Source organism: Pleurodeles waltl, chromosome 8, assembly GCF_031143425.1.
Source record: "Pleurodeles waltl isolate 20211129_DDA chromosome 8, aPleWal1.hap1.20221129, whole genome shotgun sequence".
Lineage (NCBI taxonomy): Eukaryota > Metazoa > Chordata > Amphibia > Caudata > Salamandridae > Pleurodeles > Pleurodeles waltl.
The window spans coordinates 258,814,842-258,840,230 of NC_090447.1; the positions used below are offsets into that span (position 1 = coordinate 258,814,842).

At 47.3% G+C, this 25,389-nt stretch overlaps 1 protein-coding gene across 3 annotated transcripts in view; it reads left to right on the forward strand.

Annotated features, from left to right (window-relative positions):
- SAMSN1 (SAM domain, SH3 domain and nuclear localization signals 1) overlaps positions 1–25,389 on the forward strand; it is a 571,601-nt gene that overhangs the window by 339,346 nt on the left and 206,866 nt on the right. The window lies entirely within an intron of this gene.

A 25,389-nucleotide genomic window follows, 5' to 3' on the forward strand; every position in this document is an offset into this window, starting at 1 on the left:
GAGCAGCAGCTGCACACTCTAACGCACAACTTTTAAATTTATCATGTTGCACTAAGCTTGTTGATCACCCAGTTTTTTTATTTGATGAAATTCTGTCTCAAGCATTACACAAGTTCATTGATGGCAAGCTCTTGCTTGTTGGAAGGCAGAGCAGTTTGTGTTGGGCAATCGTATTTGTTGGTTGGTAGAATTTTATGTTTTGATCTGCTGAGTTTTGGTGTTATATGACACAGATGGGGGGATTGTGACTAGACACTAAGGAGTGAATTGATTAGATATGAATCGGGCATTCATTTATTTATCAATGGAAGGGAGTGCTGAGGTAGCTGTGTGAGAGTTCAAATAAAGCAGGATTTTTTTCTTTATTTACACTTTTCATCCTTCCCTACACTGGTGTTTACATGTGTAGGAACTGTTTGTGGGGAGGAAGAGATGCAAGTAAGAGATACTCTTAATAAATTTAAAAGTATGGAGGCATTCATCTCCATCAATGTGTTTCCACCTCATGATTCTATTTGAGTTAAACATTTATCAAGGAGTGATTCCTTCCCATATATCAAGGGGCTGCCTGTTATATGGTGCGCCTTCAGTCACTTCTCGGTTTTTATTCAATATGTACATGCTTGGGTTTTGGAACCCTCACTTATAATGTTAAGAATTAGAACTACATCGTGTAAACTGAAACATTGTGTTGTCTAAAAGAACAGGACTGGTTGAATGGCACAGGGTCACATGGGCGACCATGCTTACTTACAAAGTCGTACTCTGAAACCCATTGTTGGAACTGATCCCCTTTATGAATGCCACGTCATACACAAGCCTATATGCACCTAACGGAAAATTTAGTAAAACGGTTCTGTATATTTTGCCTCAGTCCTTCCTCATTTGACTAGTAAGGCGAATGTAACATAAACTAGCCTTGAGTCCAAATCGAAAAAATGCGATGGGACACACATACCAGGGGCTCAAGCAACTCTCCTGAAACAAACAAGTAGTAACTTCAGACCCTATGAGCTTTGACCAGTTGGTCTTCTAGATGTGGGATCTTATTTGAAGTTCTAATGGCGTTCAAGGTTTTTGAGAAATGTGACGAGGAGAGCCAGCCAGAAGATGCCTAAATAAGAATTCAGGTCTATCAAGATGCTGCAGAGAGGAAAAAATGAAGTGGTGACCAGGAGATGTGCAGTTGAAGTGAACATACTGTTGATTTGAATGCAAGAGAGGATTACGAGTGGGAATGGCACAGACAAGTCAGTTCTGCGCCAACAGGAACCAGGGAAACTAGAGGAAGGAAACAAGGAAAATGTGACCTCTGCTGACCAAATTGAGAATAAACACAAATGAAGGCACTCAAGACGCAGAAACACTGGAATACAAGGGAACAGGAGGACAGGATGAAGTAGTCAGAGTACTGCAGAGCTGCAATGCAGCTTATTTCATGTAAAACACCATTGTGAAGTGATCTTCTCTTTTACACACTTCCTTATATAATCCAAAGTGAAAAGTGCAGCCCGTATTTATACTCCGTTTGCGCCGAATTTGCGTCGTTTTTTTCGACGCAAATTCGGCGCAAAACTAACGCCATATTTATACTTTGGCGTTAGACGCGTCTAGCGCCAAAGTATGAAGAAAGAGCGTCATTTTTTTGCGTGAACGCCTTCCTTGCGTTAATGAGATGCAAGGAAGGCGTTCCCATCTAAAAAAATGACGGCGACGCAAATGCGTCGTATTTATACTCCCGGGCAAAAATCACGCCCGGGAGGTGGCGGGTCAAAAAAACCCGCATTTGCGCCTGAATTTAACGCCTGGGTCACGGTAGGCGTTAAGGGACCTGTGGGCTCAGAATGAGCCCACAGGTGCCCTCCCCTGCCCCCAGGGACATCCCCTGCCACCCCTGCCCACCCCAGGAGGACACCCAAGGATGGAGGGACCCATCCCAGTGAAGTGCAGGTAAGTTCAGGTAAGTATAATTTTTTTTATTTTTTTATTTTTTTTGTGGCATAGGGGGGCCTTATTTGTGCCCCCCTACATGCCACTATGCCCAATGACCATGCCCAGGGGACACAAGTCCCCTGGGCATGGCCATTGGGCAAGGGGGCATGACTCCTGTCTTTACTAAGACAGGAGTCATGAAATGGCGTCTGGGCGTCGAAAAAATGGCGCAAATCGGGTTAAGACGATTTTTTAGCGTCAACCTAACTTGCGCCATTTTAAGACGCCCTAACGTCATTTTTTTCCCAACGCCGGCGCTGCCTGGTCTACGTGGTTTTTTTCCACGCACACCAGGCAGCGCCGGTCTGATTACGCCGTCTAACGCCATTCCATAAATACGGCGCCCGCATGGCGCTTCAGAATGGCGTTAGTCGGCGCAAAATTTTTTGACGCTAAACTGCGTTAGCGCAGTTTAGCGTCAAAAAGTATAAATATGGGCCTGCGTGTTTGTGTCATGCAGAACCTAGCACGAGTGCATGTATGGTAAAAAAGGAAGTGTCCACGCACGTTTTGTTCCTTTCACATGATCCTGTTCAGATTGTTCCTACTTCCGGGAAGAACGCATTTTCATCTTGGAAGACCCGACGCCATTGTCCCCAAGGTCTTTGTGGCTTAAATCCCTCTCACCGCTTTGCAATGAAGTCAATTCCCTCGGCGCATGACACCTTAGCTGAGCACATTTGAAGCACGCCCAGGATCAACCCCAGAAAGTATTTTAGATAAACATTTTTTCAGCAATTGAAAATGTATGGTGCAGTTGGTTCAATCGTTGATGAAGGTATTGGTCTTATTCCTAGTGACATTGCTGCATTAAGTGCCCAGTAAGGCACCCTGGTGATGGGAATGATATCCTACACCCTCCTCCATGCATGTGATTATTTTTTTTTTACATTTTATTGCATTCTATGGACATCCTATTTATGGTCAGGATGCAGGCGACTTACTACGGATAGCTGTGCGGTGTGGAGTCACATCAGGTTACTGTGAAAGTTATATTACATAACTTTCAAATCCAAACAGCAATTGTTATGTGGCTGTCGTGCACCAGAGCCATATGTATCATAACTTACACCCCTGCTTCCATCTGTTTAACTAAAAAATATTAAAGAAATACATATAAACTATTTCTCTGACTATAATGTCCACAATTGTGGATTATTTTGTTTGCAGATGTCCATGTGTTCGTTGTAGCAGGGGTTGAACACATGTCTAACGCCATAGCCTATTGATCGAGTAATGGGAACCGATACCGTTTAGAATTGCTGAAGAAGGCATATGTATCACCCCTTGGGCAGGGTGTGCAATTACACGAAGCAGTTGACATAATCAGAAACAGCCTATTAATATTTAATAGGTATTAAACAACACAGTTGTGAACCACAAAACAGTAATTTTGTGAAACGACAGACAGTGCTGATGATCCAAGTCAATAGGAACATGAGTATTTACCTCAAGGTCACGTTTCTATTGAACACAGAAGAAACAGACTGCACAGAGCACATAATCTTCTCTGTTCAAAATACCTCCATTGACTTTGCTCATTGCAGCTTAAGAATGGTTTCTAAGTATTTGTTTAAAATGCTTAAGTAATAAACAAGGTTGTATTCTCATGGATCTTCTTAAGTGAGACTTCTTTCAATATTTTGTATTTAGCCAACAGAAATGATAAGCAAGTCTCAAGTGTGATGCGAATAAGTGATATTATTGCATGATGACTAGTGTTTGACTAGTTACTATTGTAGTATTGGTCAAAGGTATTTTTCCATATTTAAACACTATTCGTTCAATAAAGTGCTTCAGTGTTCCTTTCAAGAAAACCATATTAAACACATACACTCTATTGGCTCATTCAGAGCTTGGGTCCTGAGCACCTGTGTTAGGGGATGCTCCCTGAAAAATAAATTCTGGAGGGGCATAGCCCCAGGCCAATCCAAGTAGCCTGGAATCTCGGACACTATCATTTCAGACGCAGAGACACCAGCTACGCAACTGGTAAAACTGCCGTAGGGATGAGTGCAGGGTCTTCAGGCACAGTCCCCGCCCAGACCCTGCAGCACTGTGGGGACATCATACGTCACTTCCTCATCAAGTGATATGGTCCGGAGTCCTCATATCTAATTCCAGCAACCCCATACTGAAGGAATTTAAGTCAGACCCGACGTTTATGAGGTACAATAACCTCTATGTCTCCAGCGTTGTTCAGTTATCCTGTACATATACATATAGACCTATAATGATGGTCTGTAAATGGTTAAACACATTTTTAAATCCAATGCTCTAAATAATCATTTCAATATTGTAAATGACTGTGAACATTTATGGGGAGCTTCTGCTCCGAGGGTATCTAATAAGTTGCTCTACAAGATTCACAGAAAATATTGAGGTTGTACTTAGATATCCCTTCAAGAAAATGGGGCTTACTATTTTGAGCACAGAGAAGTGGATTAGTATATGATAAATTCGATCGGTTAACTCAAGGTTGAATGAGCACTGCAGATACATGGATAGGGGTGTGTGAGTGCAGGGAAGGGATCAGATCAGATGAGAATTTGCTTTAGAAATCCAGGAGGGGGAGCTGGCAGGTGGAATGAGACTAAGATAACTTGGGAAAAAGCATAGAAGGCTTATTTTTTAGACTTTCCATTTATGGTTTTTAGTTTCACACTGACGAGATCTAGGATTTGTGTGGTACCTACCTCATCTGCTCCAGACGGTAAAGCCAGATGTAGGTTGTCTAAGCTTGGAATATGACCAAATGGAGAAAGTTAAAAACAGGAGTGATTTAGAGGATCTTTTGCTGTCTGTTACTAAGCATACTGCGACATGGAAGTTGGATTTAAAGTCTGCACAAAGTTTAGTTTGTAGAATAGGCTGATCAGGTACTGAACACTTTTGGTTAAGTTAACATGGCTGATGGCTGAAATTGAATGAGAATGCTATCTAATATCAGGTTGTCCAAGCTGAGGTAAACATTAGGGTTGGCTTATCCTCAGTGCAGACGATGCTGGAATTTAGGCTTTGGATAATCTCTAAAGGCAACACTTTAAAACAGAGGTAGATGTCTCCAGCATTTTAATGGCTGGAAAACCTTCCTTGCCAACAAAGGATTTTAACAAGTGATCTTCATAGAGGACTGCATTTGATTTGCTAGGGGTGGTTTGAGGCATTTCATTTAGTCAGATTGGTGGTTTTTCAATAATGGATGTTGGTTAAAGATATTACTCTCTAAGCTTCTGCACAGGGAGAGTTTGGGTAAGAGGGCTGAGCGGTTCACTGTTGGGTAGTAGGTCTAGAAGGTACGTCCAGTGTCCTGGATTAGCAGGGCATCATCAATTACTGGGACAGCTGGTGCTTGAGTGCTGGAACGGATCTATGACTAGAGGGAGCAGATCCAAGAGTAACTAGTATGCTAGGAGCAGGTTGTGTTGTATGTAGCCCTGAATTTCAGTAGTTCATATTTTATGTTATTTATCCACGAACTATCATGGCATCACAGACCCATAGTTAATTGGTTTTGTGGGATCAAGGGTTGTTTTTATTAAGGGGAACTAATTTGACCACTAATGAATTTTGCCTGCAGGCTGCCTTCAGAGTGGTACATTAAACCGATGTCACAGAGTAGGGTAAAAGCAGCTAGGATCTGTAAGCTGAAAGAAAGAACCGAAAAAGAAACGCAATAAAGATTAGAAGATAAGCAGAAAAGGGAAGTGATGAATGAATAGTGTCTGGATTTCAAAATGACTAGATTAAAATAAAAAGAGCAAGTAATGATGAGCTCCAAAATAAGAGTCAAAGAAATGAAGGGAAGTATAAGAGAGACGTATTATATCTGTTTCATGTGATCTAATCCCTGCCTACAACTTTGTCAAATATTAGTTATTATTATCAATTTTGTGTTGAATAAAATATAACTCTAGCTAGAGGAGATTTAGGACCTCCACTTAAGAATTATAATAATCATCTTTTCCACGATCCCTCAACATAGACCAAGATTTTACTATGGCATATTTTAAGGATCCAGAAAAAAATTGATATTATTTAGAATTATATTCAGATTAAAAACCAATTCAGCAGGGTTAATATGTTTTTGATTATAGCAAAGAAAAATATAAAATATATATTTTGAGTATTAATCTAGTCTGTTATTTATGTAAAAATGGCTAATAATTTTTAAACAAGTTACAGCTGTTGTAGAGCTTTCAAAACTAATGGCATTGTGGAATCATGCACATTTTCAACAAGAGGCAATGGTAAAACAAATACACACTTATTCTACTTGATTAATGGCACAATACTTAGCCATAGAAATCCGCACAAATTTAACCGTCACTTTTGTCTCACAACGTGAAAGCCTAATTGTACCTTAAAACTACTATAGGAAGGTTATCACAGTTTCAAAAACAATTGCTTTCAGATATGGATTGATGAATTGTCTCACATTGATTCACATGCAATACAATTTTTCTGGGAAAGTTAAACATGTTGGAATTTCTTTTTTTTGTTGCAATTTTGTATTGCACAAACTCAATCCACAGGTATTGAAGTGCTTTACATAAGCATCAGTTGTATTACACAAGGACACATTCATTTTTGTTTTTCTAAGGCACAGGATTTGCTTGAAATCACAGGATGTTGAGCTGGCACCAAAACTCAACTTGGTTCACTGGTTCCAAAGTTGGCAGCTCTGACCAGTATAGCACATGTGTCACAAAATAACTTGATTCTTTCACCCATTCATCTGAATGAAGTGTTTACTCAGATTCTAGAAGGATATGAATTATAAATGGCTCACTTGCATTCAATGGCACTATTTTGAAAAACAATTTCTACCTAATTTTGAACTTTGCTGTGACTTATCAGGCATTTGGATTTCTAAAATGCATTATGACAAACCTTTCTCTAAATTAATAAGATTAGTGCAGAGTCACTTGTGCCACTATTATACGGAAAATCTCAAATTTTCTAGTTTTAAGATCAATTCAAAAGGTTGGAATATCACTGTTCAATTTGGGCGATCAGAGTAGCTTAGGTCAATCTGAGACAAGAGACGGACTAATCATCCAGTTGGCCATTGGAGATCAGGAAGACAAAAGCCAACAAGCCTAGATCTCTCACTTCTCTTAGTTCGCAATCAACACAGAAGATACTTTTCAATGGTCTTCCCTAGAGGAAGGTCCTAAGTATATTAAGTTCCCTTCCGCTGGCTGAATGTCAAATGTTAGGGTTATATCTTTGCTCTTGTTTCATTTCATTGAATCCAAGCCTTTTACCCTTGAATGTTCAATGCGAGTCTGTATTTAAATATTCATAATGACTTCCGTTATTTTTACCCCTAGCAAAATTTAGGGAGTCCATTTTTTTTAAACTAGCACATACATTATTCACCTGAAGGCTTGATATACAAAACAAAAAACATTCAACCAGTTTTTTTGTTGTTCCCTTCTTTGAAAACTCCACTGGCTTTGAAAAATATGTAAGGGGTTAAGGTGTCATTTTCCCATGTTTTGTTGCAAACAAGATCTGTAATATTTAAGTGACTTCACTCCACCCATTGATTGTCCAATGCACCAGAAGTCTACTTGATCTTATGTGCATAGTTTCTGTTTGAAACATTATTTGCTGGTCTAAAAATAATGTGTAAAATATCTCTCATTCAATACATCCGTTTTTGAGGATTTGATACAATCTAAAATGGACATGTGCATTTCCAATTTGTTATCAAATGATCCAAACAGGTTTACAACACAAAGAATACTTTGTTATTAAAATGAATGTTATGAAATAAGTTAATATGTTATTTAAAAAAAAAATAAGTTAAACACATTTAAAACGCCTGCCCCTCTCTTTTCTGAAACATCTCATTTTGATGCAATTAAGAGAAGATTTTGAAGATTTTCCATTGAGAATTAAGATGCAAATCTGCAAATGAGCTTGGCGGTGTTGAATTAGGGTAGAAATAAGATTTGGCATTTGATGGACTGTCTTTGGGTTTTTTCCAAGGTGGGGATATTTGGCATCCTGCACGTCTAATTCATACATTTTTACCACATAGATAAAAACAACACATTACATATATTGTTTTCTTAATTTTTAGAAGTGCCTAACTCTCATTTTTACATTTGGCTTAATACATACAAAATCCTATTCTCTGTGCTTGCCAAGGATATTTTTGTTCATATTCCACTGTATGTTGCTCATCAAGAACTATTTTCACTGTGACAGAAAGACATACATCTTCTATTATACTCAGAGCATAATTTGAGGTGGTGGTTTCCAGTGGGGGCCACCAGTAGCTATTCCTTTGCACTGAACATTTTCGCAAGAGAGGGAAACACACAAAGAGGAAAGAAGAAAGAAGAGAAAGATGGAAAAAAGCTTCACCAACGGAGCAAGGAGGCACGATGCAAGAGTGGGATAAAAGGGCAAGGGGTGTCTGGCAAGGGATTAAAGAGGCTTGAAGTGGAATCAGGACTTCAAAGCCTTAATATTGGGCATGCTGGCATTTAATTGCACAAGGTGTGGACTTTTGAGCAGAGCTTTGGGCACCAGCTCTCACTATTTTACAAATTAAGCACTGATTATATTCCCACTACAGGAATATCAGCACAGGTTATGTTGCTACCAATGAGACAGCACATGTTAATAGTAACATTTTTCTAACTTCTCAAGAGAAGAAATGTGAGACACAAGGGATATTGGTCTCCACAGGATTGAGGTATCTGATTATGATTATGGAGATTAGGTACATTTAAGAGGTAGTGTCAGCAAAAATGCTCCAGTGCAAGGAAGTGCAAATAGTTCACACTGCAGAGAAGGGTGTCAGGCAATTCGGAAGAAAGGAATTAAAATTAAGTTCACCTGCACTCATTGGTTATGTCTATTTTTAAAAGAATGTGAAGCGGAAAGAGGTATGATGAACTAATGTGCTGTATAGGATATATTTTGTAAATGAGATCAATACTCCTCATAATGAAAAGGCGTTCTGAGAAAATAAATAGCACAGTCATCATCCTGCATGATGTTTCTTCATTTTAGCTTCCCACATGCACATAACATTTTGATACGTGCATTACAAACAAACACACTGTAGTTCTCGTTTTTAGGCCTTGGCAATGGACATGTTTAGCTATCTGTGGCAGACCTATTGTTTCCAGTACAAGGCATTTACTTAGAGTGGGCTTTTAATCAGCCCTTCACTCATTATTGTATGGATTTGCTGTCTCTTTCAGTTGTCTGTTCTTGAATCAATGGTTTTTCTCCATATTCTTGCCTTTGTCCCATCCAGGAAAATTTTCATATCATGGTGGTCTGATTAGATGAGTTGCATTCGTCCACTGCTAGTCTGAAGGGACTCTTTTTTCATTTTGTATTCAGGACTGCAGGGAAATGTATGTGTTTCCTTGCTCCAACCCCTCTCCAGTTTTTCCTCTGCTGCAGTGCTTCAGACCGCCCTCCCTTTTCACCATCCCATCAGGCTTTAACTCCATTGGATGTCCATCACATTTGGATCCACCTATGCCATTTCACAGATGCATACATGTATTATGTAATTCACAGTTGTTTTAGTGATGAAAAAATTTATATTATTTTGCCTCTAGCTGTACGGGGACATCTTGTGCAGTAATGGGACTGGAGATGGAGATACATAGCCCAGCACATGAAGGGGGCTTGTGAGGAGCATTTATGGGGGTGATAGCAAGTAGCAGGATGTGGGGGCACAATGGTGCCAAGTGCCACCAGATCCCACTTGCATCACTGCTATTTATGTACTTTTTGGAGAAACCAGTGTATAGGTCGCTCTCTCTTTCGCTGTTGGCTTGATGGCTTTCTCCAATGTTGCCTCTGAGGGATCTAGAGTACTCTCCTACCCAAGTGAAATCAGCATGTCCTGTGCCGGGAGCAGCTGACTGCAATACAGTGGGTCTTCAATGCCTGGAGTGCTTCACTAAGTGCTAGAAGATATTTTCCTGTCTGCCAAGATGATGGAGTTGCATTTGTAAATGAAAACAAACATACTATAAAGTCCACTGCAGTTAAAACACTTAGTGGGTCATTCTGACCTCGGCGGTAAAAGGCTCTTACCGCCGGTCAGAAGTCCGCCATTCTACCGCCGCGGCCGCGGTAAACCGCCACGGTCATTCTGACCCACAACTTCCAAACCGCCAAAAACCCGACATCCACGGAAGGCCACCTCATCAGCGGTCAGCGATAAACTGGAGATGACCAAACCTCCACCGTCACGCCAACACGAACACGCCCATGCCATTACGACCCACGAATCCACGCGGCGGTCTTTCAACCGTGGTATTCCATTGGCGGTACACACCGCCGCGGTCAAAATACACACACCATTACAAAACACAACCACATTGGACAATTCGAAATACACACACCTGATACACATACACACACCACACCCACACATCCAATCAACTATAAAACACACACCCACATCACCCACAAACCCCCACTACTAGAAATTCGGAGAGAAGGCGAGAGAGAGAGAGAGAGAGAGAGAGAGAGAGAGAGAGAGAGAGCACAGCTATCGCAAACCCCAACACACAGAGGAACACAACATCATCACCCACACTACATCCACGCACAAAACACCACACACCACCACACACACCACACTCATCACCACAAACACCACCCCACACCACCCCATGGCACCCCAAAGACACCCCAGGTTCTCGGACCAAGAACTCAGGGTCATGGTGGAGGAAATAATCAGGGTAGAGCACCAGCTATTCGGCACACAGGTGCAGCACACCAAAATAGCCAGGAAGGCGGAGCTATGGCAAAGGATCGTCGACAGGGTCAACGCTGTGGGACAGCATCCCAGAAACCGGGAAGACATCCGAAAGCGCTGGAACGACCTACGGGGGAAGGTGCGGTCGATGGTGTCAAGACACAACATCGCTGTGCAGAAGACTGGCGGCGGACCCCCACTCACTCCACCCGAATTCACAGCATGGGAGCAAGAGGTCTTGAACATCCTGCATCCTGCGGGCCTCGCTGGAGTAGGCGGAGGAATGGACTCTGGTAAGTCTAATCCCAAATACTTCACCCCCCCCAACCACCAGCATGCCAACCCGCACCCCCACCCTCACCCCCAACCCCCCAGCACACTTCCTCCCTGCCAATGTCTCACCAGCACAACCCACCCAACACAACACCAATCCCTGAATGCCAACACAAACCATGGACACCCATCACCCAAGCATGACCACTGCACAAACCCATTCCCCCCCCCAAACCACCCTCACAACTCCTCCCACAAGGGAATGCCAGCACTGGGGGACAAGGGCACCCACAAATCGCACGCCATGGCACACACAGAAGCAATAACCATACTATTTTACCCCTGCAGGGCCCGAACGCCAACACACCGGCCAGGAGGATCCAGATTTGTCCATCCCGCCCCCAGAACAGTCCCACAGTGATGACAGCAGCTCTGTCGACCTGGAACCTGATGACCAGCCCGGACCATCGGGGACCTCTGGACAGTCGGTTCCCCACACACAGACACAGGCCGCAGCAGACCCAACCCCCTCTGGGAATACCAGCACAGCTCCCACCCAGCGGGCCCATGCTTCTGTCTCCAGGACAGGTCAATCAGCGGTGTGTCCGCCACTACAGGGCACCCAGGCTGACCCACCACCCCAACAACAACAGGGACCTGGGGGCAGTGGTAGTGGGCACACCGTCCAGGGGACAGAGGCCCGGGGAAACAGGGCAACTGGGAGGGCTGCTGTGCGAGAGGGGGTTGACCGGCCCAGGGAACCCACTCTCCAAGAGGCCCTCACCACCATCATGGGAGCATACCACCGCTCCCAGGAGACGATGGCGACGGTACTGGCCAGGTTCCAGGAGATCCAGGCACAGCAGGAGGAACGGTACATGGGGTTCAGAGACGAACTCCGGCACACCGGTACCGCAATGGGGACCATCGTTCTGGCCCTCAACCAGATAGTCACCACATTGCGGGACCATGTGGCACCCCAAAGGGCCCATGTCACCAGCCCGGACGACGAACAGCCTACCACCTCCGCCGGTGCAAGTGGACAGGAGGCCCCCACACCACGACAGGCCACCAGAACCCCACCTCCTGCTGAAGATCAACCACCCCGCAAGCGGAACCTGAGATCACACAAGAAGACAGAGTAGGATGCCAAGACCCCCGCCAGCCTAAGATACCCCCTGATGTCATCCCACTGTCCCACATTGGCACCCTGTCCAACCTTGAACTGCCCCTGCTCCATCCTTCCACAGGCATATGGACATTGCATCTGTGCCACTGAGAACTGGACTCTGCCACTGACATTACTCCACCCCCACCCATCACCGTTTTACTATCACGGACCTATACGCAGCACTTAAAATAAATCACCAATTGCACTTCAAATGTCAGGAGTCTGCTTGTATTCTTTACAAATGTATTACACATAACGGTGCAATAATGTTCATTTACATTGTGATGACAACATACCAGTGTCAATAAGCATTAGTCCATGGGCAAACAAAGCAGAAGTCACGCTGTGGGTCATACAGCTCTGAAAAGGGAAGGGAATGTCAAACATCAGTGAAAAGGAACTGGGGGAAACACAGAAAGTAGAGATGCAGGAGGCCAGAAGTAAATGTAAAATGGTGTGGGTGATTCTTACCTGGGTGCTACTGAAAATACTGTTGTATAACTGTGTCCCTGTTGTCTGTGTCGTCCCCGTCGTCTTCCTCCTCTTCACTCTCCACAGGCTCCACAGCTGCTACAACACCACCATCTGGACCATCCTCCTGCAGGAAAGGCACCTGGCGTCGCAAAGCCAAGTTGTGAAGCATACAGCAGGCCACGATGATATGACACACCTTCTTTGGTGAGTACATGAGGGATCCCTCTGTCATATGCAGGCACCTAAACCTGGCCTTCAGGACCCCGAGGGTCCGTTCTATAATCCTCCTAGTTCGCCCATGGGCCTCATTGTACCGTTCCTCTGCCCTGGTCTGGGGATTCCTCACTGGGGTCAATAGCCAAGGCAGGTTGGGGTAACCAGAGTCACCTATTAGCGACACACGGTGTCTCTGTAGCTGTTCCATCACATAAGGGATGCTGCTATTTCGCATGACATACGCGTCATGCACTGACCCAGGGAACTTGGCATTTAGATGGGAGATGTACTGGTCAGCCAAACAGACCACCTGGACATTCATCGAATGGTAACTTTTTCTATTTCTGTACACCTGCTCATTGTCTTTTGTGGGTACTAAAGCCACATGGGTCCCATCAATGGCACCAATGATGTTGGGGATATGTCCAAGGGCATAGAAATCATCCTTCACAGTGGCCAAATCACCCTCCTCAGGGAAAACAATGTATCTCCGCATGTATTTCATCAGGGCAGACAACACTCTGGACAAAACCTTTGAAAACATAGGCTGAGACATCCCTGATGACATGGCCACTGTTGTCTGAAAAGACCCACTTGCCAAAAAATGGAGTACTGACAGAACCTGCACGAGAGGGGGAATCCCTGTGGGTTGGCGGATGGGGGACATCAGGTCTGGCTCCAGCTGGGCACACAGTTCATGTATAGTGGCTCGGTCAAGTCGGTATCGAAGTATAATATGTCGTTCTTCCATTGTCGACAGGTCCACCAGCGGTCGGTACACGGGAGGATTCATCCTTCTCCTCGCAAATCCCAGCGGACGGTGCCTAGGAAGGACAACATGGAGCACAGAGTCAAGCAACCCTCAGGTTCGTTCACACAGCTTGCACAGTACACGAATCGCTATGCATTGAAAGGCTTGTATGAGTGGCAATGCAAGGCCCAGGCCTGTGTGACCCAGTGGAAATCAGGCCATGTGGGCCCTTGAAATGGCAGCTGCCTGACCTGTGAAGTGTGACAGTGGGATGTGAGGTCACTGCGCTGGCGTGGCACACCGTGGCGGTAGGCGGTCGAAGACCGCGGCGCAAAGCAGCATTGGTTAACATTGAACCCTATGGGTCTCAGGAGCCAATGACGATGTGCGCCGGCGGTCGCGGTACGCACCGCAGCGGTACGCACCGCCGTGGGCGTGACCGCCATTTTCTATCTGCTTAATCACTCGAGACCTGATCATCCACAGGAGAGGACCTATACTGCAAGTGCTGCTGTGACCTCAGTCTGGAAGAGACAATGGCTGCTGCGACTGGGGAAAGGGCCCCTGCCTTCACTTCAGAAGAGTTGGAGAAACTTGTGGATGGGGTCCTACCCCAGTATGCGCTACTCTACGGTCCTCCAGACCAACAGGTAAGTACACTGGGTGCACGTTGAATGGCCTATGCCTGGGTTGTGCATGGTGGATGTAAGATGGTGGGGTGGGGAGCGAATGAGGAGTGCAAGGCACGACAGATGAGAGCATGTGCCACATGGCAGGGTTGGGGAGGGGGGGGCAATCACATCTAACATGCAGAAAAATGTTGAAATTTCCTTTCCCACCCTGTACATGTCAAATAGGTCAGCGCCCATCAGAAAGTCGACATTTGGCGTGCCATCGCCAAGGAAGTCCGGGCCCTGGGGGTCCACACAAGACGGGGCACCCACTGCCGAAAGAGGTGGGAGGACATCCGCCGCGGGACCAGGAAGACCGCCGAGTCACTGCTGGGGGTGGCCTCCCAATGTAGGAGGGGTGCCAGTCGTACCTTGACCCTCTTGATGTCCCAGATCCTGGCGGTGGCCTACCCCGAATTGGATGGGCCCGTGAGGACATCACAGCAGACACAAGGGGGTGAGTACCAGCACATACTGCTATCTTTACGCGCAGTGGAGGTGCCTGGGTGGGGGAGGAGGGCTGTGGGTGACATTAGGCCAGGGTGCTTTCTGTAGTGTAGTCCCCTCCTTTAGGCATGGCCCTGTGCCCCCGCCCCCCACCTCTGTAGGGTGCCAAGTACAGCAAGGCATGGTCCAGCATCACCCATGTGCGCATATGTTGTCCAGAGACCTGTTGGCCTAGTCACAAGTACTGAGTAGTGTACCCCGATTGCGCGGCGTAATGCATGAGGCTCCTGTGTCTGTCCTCTCCGCCAACGGTGTTGACAATGCATGCACTCAACCTGTTTTTATTTCTCCCCCCACCCTTTTTCTTTGTCTTCTTGTGCATGTGTGCATTAGCATCATCAGGCAGAGGAGAATTGGCATCGGAGCACGAGGTAGCTGCAACTCACAAGGCCCCGGTGGGCCATGCTACAGACACCGAGGTCACAAGTGATACGGAGGGCGAGGGGAGCACCACAACGGGGACCCATGGTGACACCAGCGACACCAACACGTCCTCGGAAGGGAGCTCCCTAGCGGTGGCGGCAACATCCGGGCCCCCCGCCTCTACAGGTACAGCCGCCACCCAGCGCACCAGCTCCGCCCTCCCAGCAGCCCCTTAGCCTTCGCTCCGTGCCCGCTCGCCCAAGAAGGCGGGCATCTCCTTCGCCCCAGGCACCTCAGGCCCTGCCCCTGTTACCCCTGCTGCCCTCAGTGCGGAGGTCATTGACCTCCTACAGACCATCATTGTTGGGCAGTCTACCCTTTTGAATGCCATCCAGGGGGTAGAGAGGGAGGTGCATCAGAGCAATGCATACCTGGAGGGCATTCATTCGGGTCAGGCTGCCCATCAACGATCGTTCAATGCTCTGGCCTCAGCACTGACGGCAGCCATTGTCCCTGTTTCCAGCCTCCCTCTTCTAACTGCCTCCACCCTGTCTCCTGTTCCTCAGCCTATCCCATCCACACCATCAGACCAGCCTGCACACACCTCAAACACCCAAGGGCAGCTCATCCAGACATAAGCACCACAGATCACACAAGCATTCACCCAAGCAACACCCAGATGCAGACATGCCAACAGTCACTACCACCCCTGTGTCCCCCTCCTCCTCGTCTCCCTCCTCCCTCCCTGTGACGTCTCCACTCACACCTGCATGCACACCACCATCAGCCAGTACTTCCATCACCAGCACACCCTCCAGTACAGTCCGCACACGTGCAGTCACCACCCCCACTGCCATTTACACGTCCCCTGTGTCCTCTCCCACTGTGTCTGTCACCCCCTCTTCCAAGACACACAAGCGCAGGCAGCCACCCACCCAACAGCCAACCACCTCACGACAGCCTACGTCACAAGCACCTGCACCCAAAGACAGCACACCTGACTCTCCTACAACCACATCCTCTTCCTCCACTCCCATACCCACTACACCTACCCTTTACATTGGTCCTAAAAAACGTTACCTCTCCAAACTTAACCTCTTTGCCCCACCTGACCCACCCCCTCCATCTGCTAAGAGTCCCAAGAGCACCTCAGCCACCACCAGCCCTGCTTCAAGTGTCAACATTGTGCAGGGGTTTTGGAGTCCACCCTTTCCCAGCACAGATACATCGGCCAGCAGCAAGGGAACAGCCAGCCCCCCCCCTGGGAAGAGGACCTGTAAAATCAGTGGCCGCCGCGAGAAGACTGACACGGCTGCCCCCAACGAGCAAAGTCCTGGGCCCTCACCTGCCACAACATCCAGGGGAGCCAAGGGCCAGAGAGCCTCATTGAAGGAGGGCAAGGGCAGCAGGGCGGAGAAGTCAGCCAGCAGGGGCGCGGACCAGGAGGGCCCCACAAGCCCCATCCCAGGTGTGAGGGAGGACACCCACGGGCCCAGGACTCCGTCACAGAAGGGTCCAGCAACTGCACGGTCGGAGGGCGACTAAGCAGGGAGTCCTGGCCAGGTCTGGCTCCCTTGGATGACTGGACAAGCACCGCTGAAGAGGGCCCCGCCGTGCAGAAAGGCACCGCTGGAGAGGGCCCCGCCGTGCAGAAAAACACCGCTGAAGAGGGCCCCGCCGTGCAGAAAGACACCGCTGAAGAGGGCCCCGCCGTGCAGAAAGACACCGCTGAAGAGGGCCCCACCGTGCAGAAAGACACCGCTGAAGAGAGCCCCGCCGTGCAGAAAGGCACCGCTGAAGAGGGCCCCGCCGTGCAGAAAGACACCACTGAAGAGGGCCCCGCCGTGCAGAAAGGCACCGCTGAAGAGGGCCCCGCCGTGCAGAAAGACACCGCTGAAGAGAGCCCCGCCGTGCAGAAAGGCACCGCTGAAGAGGGCCCCGCCGTGCAGAAAGACACCGCTGAAGAGAGCCCCGCCGTGCAGAAAGGCACCGCTGAAGAGGGCCCCGCCGTGCAGAAAGACACCGCTGAAGAGGGCCCCGCCGTGCAGAAAGGCACCGCTGAAGAGGGCCCCGCTGTGCAGAAAGAAACCGCTGAAGAGGGCCCTTCCTGTCAGGCACCGCTCCACTGGGCCCGCCGTCTCAAGCACCGCTCCGCTGGGCCCTTCCTGTCAAGCACCGCTCCGCTGGGCCCCGCCGTCTCAAGCACCGCTCCGCTGGGCCCTTCCTGTCAAGCACCGCTCCGCTGGGCCCCGCCGTCTCAAGCACCGCTCCGCTGGGCCCTTCCTGTCAAGCACCGCTCCGCTGGGCCCTTCCTGTCAAGCACCGCTCCGCTGGGCCATGCCGTCTCAAGCACCGCTCCGCTGGGCCCTTCCTGTCAAGCACCGCTCCGCTGGGCCCCGCCGTCTCAAGCCCCGCTCCGCTGGGCCCTTCCTGTCAAGCACCGCTCCGCTGGGCCCTGCCGTCTCAAGCACCGCTCCGCTGGGCCCTTCCTGTCAAGCACCGCTCCGCTGGGCCACGCCGTCTCAAGGACCGCTCCGCTGGGCCCTTCCTGTCAAGCACCGCTCCCTTGGGCCCCGCCGTCTCAAGCACCGCTCCGCTGGGCCCCTCCTGTCAAGCACCGCTCCGCTGGGCCCCTCCTGTCAAGCACCGCTCCGCTGGGCCCTTCATCTCAAGCACCGCTCCGCTGGGCCCTTCATCTCAAGCACCGCTCTGCTGGGCCCCTCCTGTCAAGCACCGCTCCGCTGGGCCCTTCCTGTCAGGCACCGCTCCGCTGGGCCCCGCCGTCTCAAGCACCGCTCCGCTGGGCCCTTCCTGTCAAGCACCGCTGGCCCATTGGCAGTCCCGGTTCTGTGTCGGGCAGTCCTTCACGACGCACTCTGCCCACCATGCCTCCTCCATGACCAGTGGTCTCTGTAATCCACCTGATGGACTGTGGCTTTGCACTCCCCAGGATGTAACAGTGGGCAATCCACCCACTGTAGAGACTTGTGAGACTGTGGCTTTGCACTCCCCAGAATGGCATGGTGGGCAACCCTCCCACTGTAAAGACTTGAGAGACTGTGGCTTTGCACTCCCCAGGATGGTACAGTGGGCAACACACCCACTGTCGAGACTTGTGAGACTGTGGCTTTGCACTCCCCAGGATGGCACAGTGGGCATGGTGGACCCTTCGTGGATCTGGCGTCGTGGACTCATGTGGCTGAGGTGCCCCCCCTTTCCTTCCCCCTGAGGTGCCTGTAGTTTTGTCATCTGATGCCCCAGCAGTGTTCTCTCCAACGGACTCAGGTCTCCTGTGTGGGCTTTGCCCATGTGTTGATACACTTTGGCCCACGGACAGTGGAAATTTAGGTGACTGTGCAGGACTTATTGCCTATGTTTATCGGTTTCGTAATTTTCTTACTCGATTTTTTACTATTCATATTTCTATTTTACCATGACGTCAAAGAACCTCTTATATACATAAATGTTGTTTCTCACTTTAATTATGTCTTTGCATTATTCCGGGGGGTTTGGGTGGTGTCACTGTGACTTGGTGCTCTGCATTGGTGTGTAGATAGTTGGGGGGGGTCGCATGTGTGTGTGCCCATAAGCTTTCCTCCTCCCCCCTCCCCTGTGTCGTAGGTGCAGTACTCACCGTTGTCGTCTGCGCCGGCGTTCGTACTCGTGGTAGATGAGCAGGTAGACAATAGCCGGTAGGATGTGTAATTAGGGCTCCATGCTGTCCTCCTTCCTCGTGGAGTGTGTATAGGTGAGCGTTTTCCCGTTCGTAGTCTGTTTCCGCCGTGTTTTTATCGGCGGGGCTCCCGCCCCGGAAAAGGTGGCGGATTGGTGAGTTGTGATAGGGTGGGCGGTACATTGTCTGCCGCCTGGCTGTTGGCGGTGACCGCCGAGCTGTTTGTCTGTCCCGTCGTGGCGGTCGGAGTGTTAAAGCGGCGGCCTGTGTTGGCGGTTCCCGCCAGGGTCAGAGTTCCATTTTTTGGACCGCCAGCCTGTTGGCGGGTTGGCCGCCGCTTTAACACTGACCGCCAGGGTCAGAATGACCCCCTTAATTTTCAAATGTGTTATTTATCACTTGACATGTCCAGATTGGTGGGCTCTTAACTTTTTTGCCAGGACAAGTACCTGTAATGACTAACTTGCTATGCCCTCAGTGTAACCCTGAAACAACAAGCTTTACACTCCCAAGATCTGTCAATTTTTTAGCTTTCCACTGCCACAGAAAACTTCTTGTCACTAACTGAAACAGTTTAATGGATCAATACAGCTGAGTGCTGAAGATGGTTATGACCTGTGATGAAAGGTGCTACTCAGTCAGGGCTTCAATGCTATGAATGTCTTCTTGGCACTAAGTTGCTGCTGGTGTCTGGAGTGGGACCCAGAGGAGCACAGTGTACTCACTACTCTTGTCTGCTCCAAATTGACTGCATGTGTGCAATCAAGCTCATTTTACAAGTGTTTTGGGAGCCACATCAGAAGCCCAGCATGAATGCCCATCATCAGGAGAGAACGGGTGTGACACTACATCCTTCCCCAATCATGACAAAAGAGCAAATACAACATCTTGAACTTACGGTGTTACTGTATCACATGAGCTGACATTAAAATCTTTTAGTCTCATTGAGCGTTCGTTGTTCTGCCTCAGTTGATAGTGTACATCCCCTCTCAAAGTGGGTTGATGGCACCTAAAATTATTGGATGCCACGGATCATGCTAGTGGGAGTGTGTGGAGTGGGTCATTGGATCAACTTTCTTGGGTCTATCAGTGACTAAGGGCCTGGCAACTGTTGAGCTCAATGTCACTGGTGTGACCTGGTTATCCCACACAACTTGTCCCCCTACTCCTTCTTGGTTTTCACAGAGACAGAGGTGTTTAGGTGGAAATTGTACTTCTTTGATCACAAATGCATTTCATGTGACAGTCTCCAAGCTCCTCAATGGGGTGCCAATGCTTCTGTGGGTGACTTTGACTTGCTAAGGGTTGCATTCAAATTGGGATTGAAAACTGATTGCAGGCATCCTCTCTGACTAGGTCCCAATATCGTTACCATATGCTGCTTTCCTAGACCCTCTTCTGCTTGTATATTTGTTGTTATTGGTTCCACTTTGTTGCTATTGTTATCCGTTGTTTTCATCAAGGACCATGGATATTACATTTACCAGGGGCCTTCTGAATAGCAGATGTGCTTTCGCACATTTAGTGGTACAGAGGGGGTGGGTCTGTAGGCTGCCAATAATCTGTGGATGGTGGGTTCCAGGTATGTTTGCTGTATTACTGCAATACAAATGTCTTTAGTGCATAGAGCTTTCTACCTTCCTGGCCACCTTTAGGGCATCTGGGGCTGACTTCTCAGTGATGTATTCTCAGTTCCCCCAAATATGTTTTGAAGTCTACACCTTGAAACAGGGGCCTGTTGTCTGGTTTATTGACAGCATGCCACATGTGGCAAATATATTTTCAAGTTTAGGATAAAGCTGCTCAATTGCTGTTGACTTTATCCCTTTGGTGATCTGGAACTTGGTGTATCATCAATAACAAGAAGTAGTTGTTAATTAGAAAGAAAATTAGGCAAACCCAGTAATCCCTGGGCCTACGTGTATATATATATATATATATATAAAATTCCTATTGGGGAAGTATAACACTTGACATCCACGGCAATAGTTAGAAAATAACTCAAAAACGTATTCTTTCACCTTTTATTTAATGAAAATTTTCAAATTGATTATGCAAGAATGATAAAAATAAACTCTAACTACAATATGTGCTCCTAGAGTGATGGCCCAGTGTAGGTGAATAATGTGATTACAGTTCCACAGTGTTATATACAGTATAAATGTGGTTACAAATTTTATGATCTTCACAGAGACCCCTATAATGCAGGTGTCTAGAAGTCACTATTCATTTTGACATGAATCCACATCCAATCTTGTTGACGTTTCAACCCAGCATATGAGGACAAATCACTAATGGGTCATCATCAGGACAGATAGTCTTTAAATGGGAAGCACATAAAATAAATGAAAAGTCTTCTTTAAGTCTCATGCATCTCTTCTAGTAATCGTCTGTTCTCAGCCATTCTAATTTCACATAGCGGCATCGCTCAAGCCTTGTTATGTGATTTGAATACAGAGGGCTAGAACCTAACAGTTGTTGGTTGTAGGACAGAGCACAGGATTCCATGCCAGCGCTGTTCAATGGCTCCATCAGTGCCTATTTTATTTTTACTGGTGCTGGGAGGGTCAGACATTCCAATGGTTTGACACAACAGGAATTGAATGTTTGTTTTCCCTACAAGGTAATCTATCTGTGAGAACTATAGTCTTTCTTTTATATGTGCTTTTACCTTGACTAGGTCTAGGTGGCCTGTGTGGGCAAAGTGGACAGTTCTTTTTTGTAGGGCCCGGAGGATTGTGATCCTTAGCTTGTAAAGCTCCAAAGTGCTTGATGGTTAATTGATTTTCAGGGTACTTGTTTCATAGGTGTTTTAATAAATTTCTATATTCATGCTATCTGGTAGCTTGAGCTGCTAGCTGAAGGCATATATCATTTTTATTTTCTGCAGTCAGTTCCTAGTGGGGCATTTTCTTGTGAAGTGCCTCCTTCACAATCAGGTTTAGATATTCTTCAATGTTGCTCAGCAGGCTTCTGGGACAGGAAGTTGGTAGGATTGTTACACCCTTGCTGATAGGACACTTTGAAGCAATTTTAGCAACACAAAAGGATGATGGATGGTGTGTTGAAACTTTTCAAACATTCACCCCCAGTCACAGATCTGGGTTTAATCCATCGATCTTTTGCTCACCATGCCACCCTAGTTTGGTCCCAGCCATTTGCAAATCAGTCTTGACCCTGTTTCCCATGGGAACAGTCCAGCCTGAACTGCCAGGCCAAATCCTCACTGAACCGGAAACAAGCATCCTAGGACTGGTTTAAGGGTATCATCCTTCATCAGCCAGGCTAGCTTGAATCCAGTGGCACAGTGAGCAAGGGACCCACGCCTGGGCACACCCTTCCCACTTAGGGCAACTTTAGCAACACAAAAGGATGATAGACGGAGTGTTGAAACTTTTCAAACACTCACCCCCAGTCACAGATCTGCGTTTAATCCATTGTTCTTTTGCTCACCATGCCACCCCAGTTTGGACCCAGCCATTTGCAAATCAGTCTTGACCCTGTTCCCAATGGAAACAGTCCAGCCCAAACTGCCAGGCCAGGTCCTCCCTTGACCGGAAACAAGCATCCTAGGACCGGTTTCAGGGTAGCACCTTTCATCAGCCAGGCTAGCTTGAATCCAGTGGCACAGTGAGCAAGGGGCCCACGTCTGGGCATACCCTTCCCACTTAGGGCAACATTAGCAACACAAAAGGATGATGGACGGAGTGTTCAAACTTTTCAAATACTCACCCCCAGTCACAGATCTGGGTTTAATCCATTGTTCTTTTGCTCACCATGCCACCCCAGTTTGGACCCAGCCATTTGCAAATCAGTCTTGACCCTGTTCCCCATGGGAACAGTCTAGCCCGAACTGCCAGGCCAGGTCCTCCCTGGACCGGAAACAACCATCCTAGGACCGGTTTCAGGGTATCACCCTTCATCAGCCAGGCTAGCTTGAATCAAGTGGCACAGTGAGCAAGGGACCCACGTCTGGGCATACCCTTCTCATTTAGGGCAACTTTAGCGACACAAAAGGATGATGGACGGAGTGTTGGAACTTTTCAAACACTCTCCCCCAGTCACAGATCTGGGTTTAATCCATTGTTCCTTTGCTCACCATGCCACCCCAGTTTGGACCCAGCCATTTGTAAATCAGTCTTGACCCTGTTCCCTATGGGAACATTCCAGTTCAAACTGCCAGGCCAGGTCCTCCATGGACCGAAAACAGGCATCCTAGGACCGGTTTCAGGGTATCAACCTTCATCAGCCAGGCTAGCTTGAATCCAGTGGCACAGTGAGCAATGGCTCCAAGTCTGGGCATACCCTTCCCACTTAGGGCAACTTTAGAAACACAAAAGGATGAAACAATATCTTTGCAACTGCATGATCCATTTCTTAATGCCTGGGGAGGAGGGAGGCAGATCTATTGTTCCTGCAAAGAGGCATATCAGTGGTTTGTGGCCTGTCACAACATCAAATTTGTGTCCATAATGTATGTGCAGATGAAAACGTTCACACCCCAGTTATCTGGCACTGTCTCCTTCTTGATTTGAGATTATCAGGTTTTGTGCAGGGATAGGGCACTTCTTGCAAAGGTTACTGGGGCCCAGATCTCAACATGTTGGGATTGGAGTAGGACTGCCTCTAGCCCTACCAGGCTCGCATCAAGAATGAGGTGGGTTCCCCATTTTGGATTGAAGTATTTCATTGCTCTTTTGCCTCCTTCATGCTGGTAAATGCAACTTGGTATTCTGCTGTCCATGCCAATGAAGTGACTTTTTTGGTCACCTGCCTTTGAAGTTCAGTGAAAGTGGCCAGGTTTGCAGTGAAAAAGACACAGTATGTGGACATCCTCAAGATGTTCCTCACCTTTGAACTCTTTGATGTCCACTGCCTTGTGTGATTCTACACTGACACTTTTCTTCTGAAAGATATATCCAAAGAATTCAATCTGGTCTGTAAGGACAGCACACTTCTTCTGGTGCAGTGTGAGGCCATGCTCTAATATTTGGTGGTGCAGTGTGAGGTCATGATCTGATATTTGCTGAAGAGCTGCACGCAGTCTTTAATTGTGCACTTGGATCCTTTTGGCATGGATCAGCACAACATAACTCACATTGAAGATGTTTGTCAGCACCTAAAGGACTTCCTTGATCAAAGTGTTGGAGAACCTCCGCTGCGGAGAAGATCTCAAAATTGAGCTGTTTATATTGATGGAGGCCAATATGGGTTGAAAAAGTTGTCCTATATTTACTCTCTTCGGCCAGTGGTATCTGATGGTACCCTAGTTTTAAGTCCTTTTTTGAGACCCATCTCACCCATTCAGTTCATCTAGGAGGCTATCTATTGCTGGGCATATGTGTCTCTCATACTTGATTGCTTTACTTGGGAGCCTCATATCAACACACATGTGTACTACTCCAAGTTGTTTTGGTTTGAGAGTCATCAACATCAGGGATACTCACAGGGTGGGACCTGTGGTCTTTTCAAAGGCATCAAGGTGTTTTAACTAGCAGAGTTCTTGCCCCACTGTTGGGTGGAAATGGAAGGGTTCAGTGGTGTCTCAGTGCTGTGGGATGTAATGTTGTGTCAATATGTACCATTAACAGCTTTGTTTTTAGGTACCCTAAGCCTTCAAAGGTGTGTTGGTAGTCCTTCAATATGTCTTCAACATCTAAATCACCTTCCTCTTTTGCAAAGGCAATTAGTTTAAAGGCTACCACCACCTGACAGCTTAAAAGCATCTCTGATCATGTTGCTGTGACAAGGAACTTGGTTTGAGTCTTTTCCAAATCTTGTGTCACTGTTGATGTGAAGGTCCTATAAAGAATATTGGTGCTTCCCTGTCATATGTAAACAGTTCAGTCTGCACCATATCTGTTGAAATTGGTGTGAGCACATTATGTTACTAGGTGTTCTATATCTAGCAGGCTTTCTCTTGCTTGTCACAGTAAATGTGGACTGGGTGCATTTTGACTTCTGTTTGTCAGGGAGGTCAGTGAAGAAGATAAAGAATATTTCTTTTTTTAGCATCTTCTTCATTGTCATCTTGTTCTAGGGCTACTAAGGTGTTGTATTGGATTGGCTTGACTTCCTGTGTTAGTTTACACCATCATAGTTGTGTGGGCTGGTTTTATCTGAAGGTCATGGTTTCGCTCTGTTCCGTCTCAACAGAAACCGGTGTAAGGGTTTAGATTGCTGCAGTTTACACACACACTTGACCTTTGGTGAGGCACTGTATTGCAGGATGTGGTTTGGCTTTACAGTATCGACATGAGCAGCATTCTGAATCGCTTGTGGCTAACAGTGGTTGGAGTATCTTTGTGCTCATGTTCCTTGCATGGGGTTGACTGGTTCAGTTTTGACATGACATGCGGGTTCGCATTCTTCTTTCTTGACTGTGACTTGCACCAGCACGGACTCTATGTGTTCTGTCCTTGTATTGAACAGTTCATGTGACTGGCTAAGGGCTGGGATTTTGTCAAGAGACATATCAGGTTTTCCTAACATTGACTTGCATAGGGTGAGTTATGTGCATCCTACATCACTCCACTTGACAAGTAG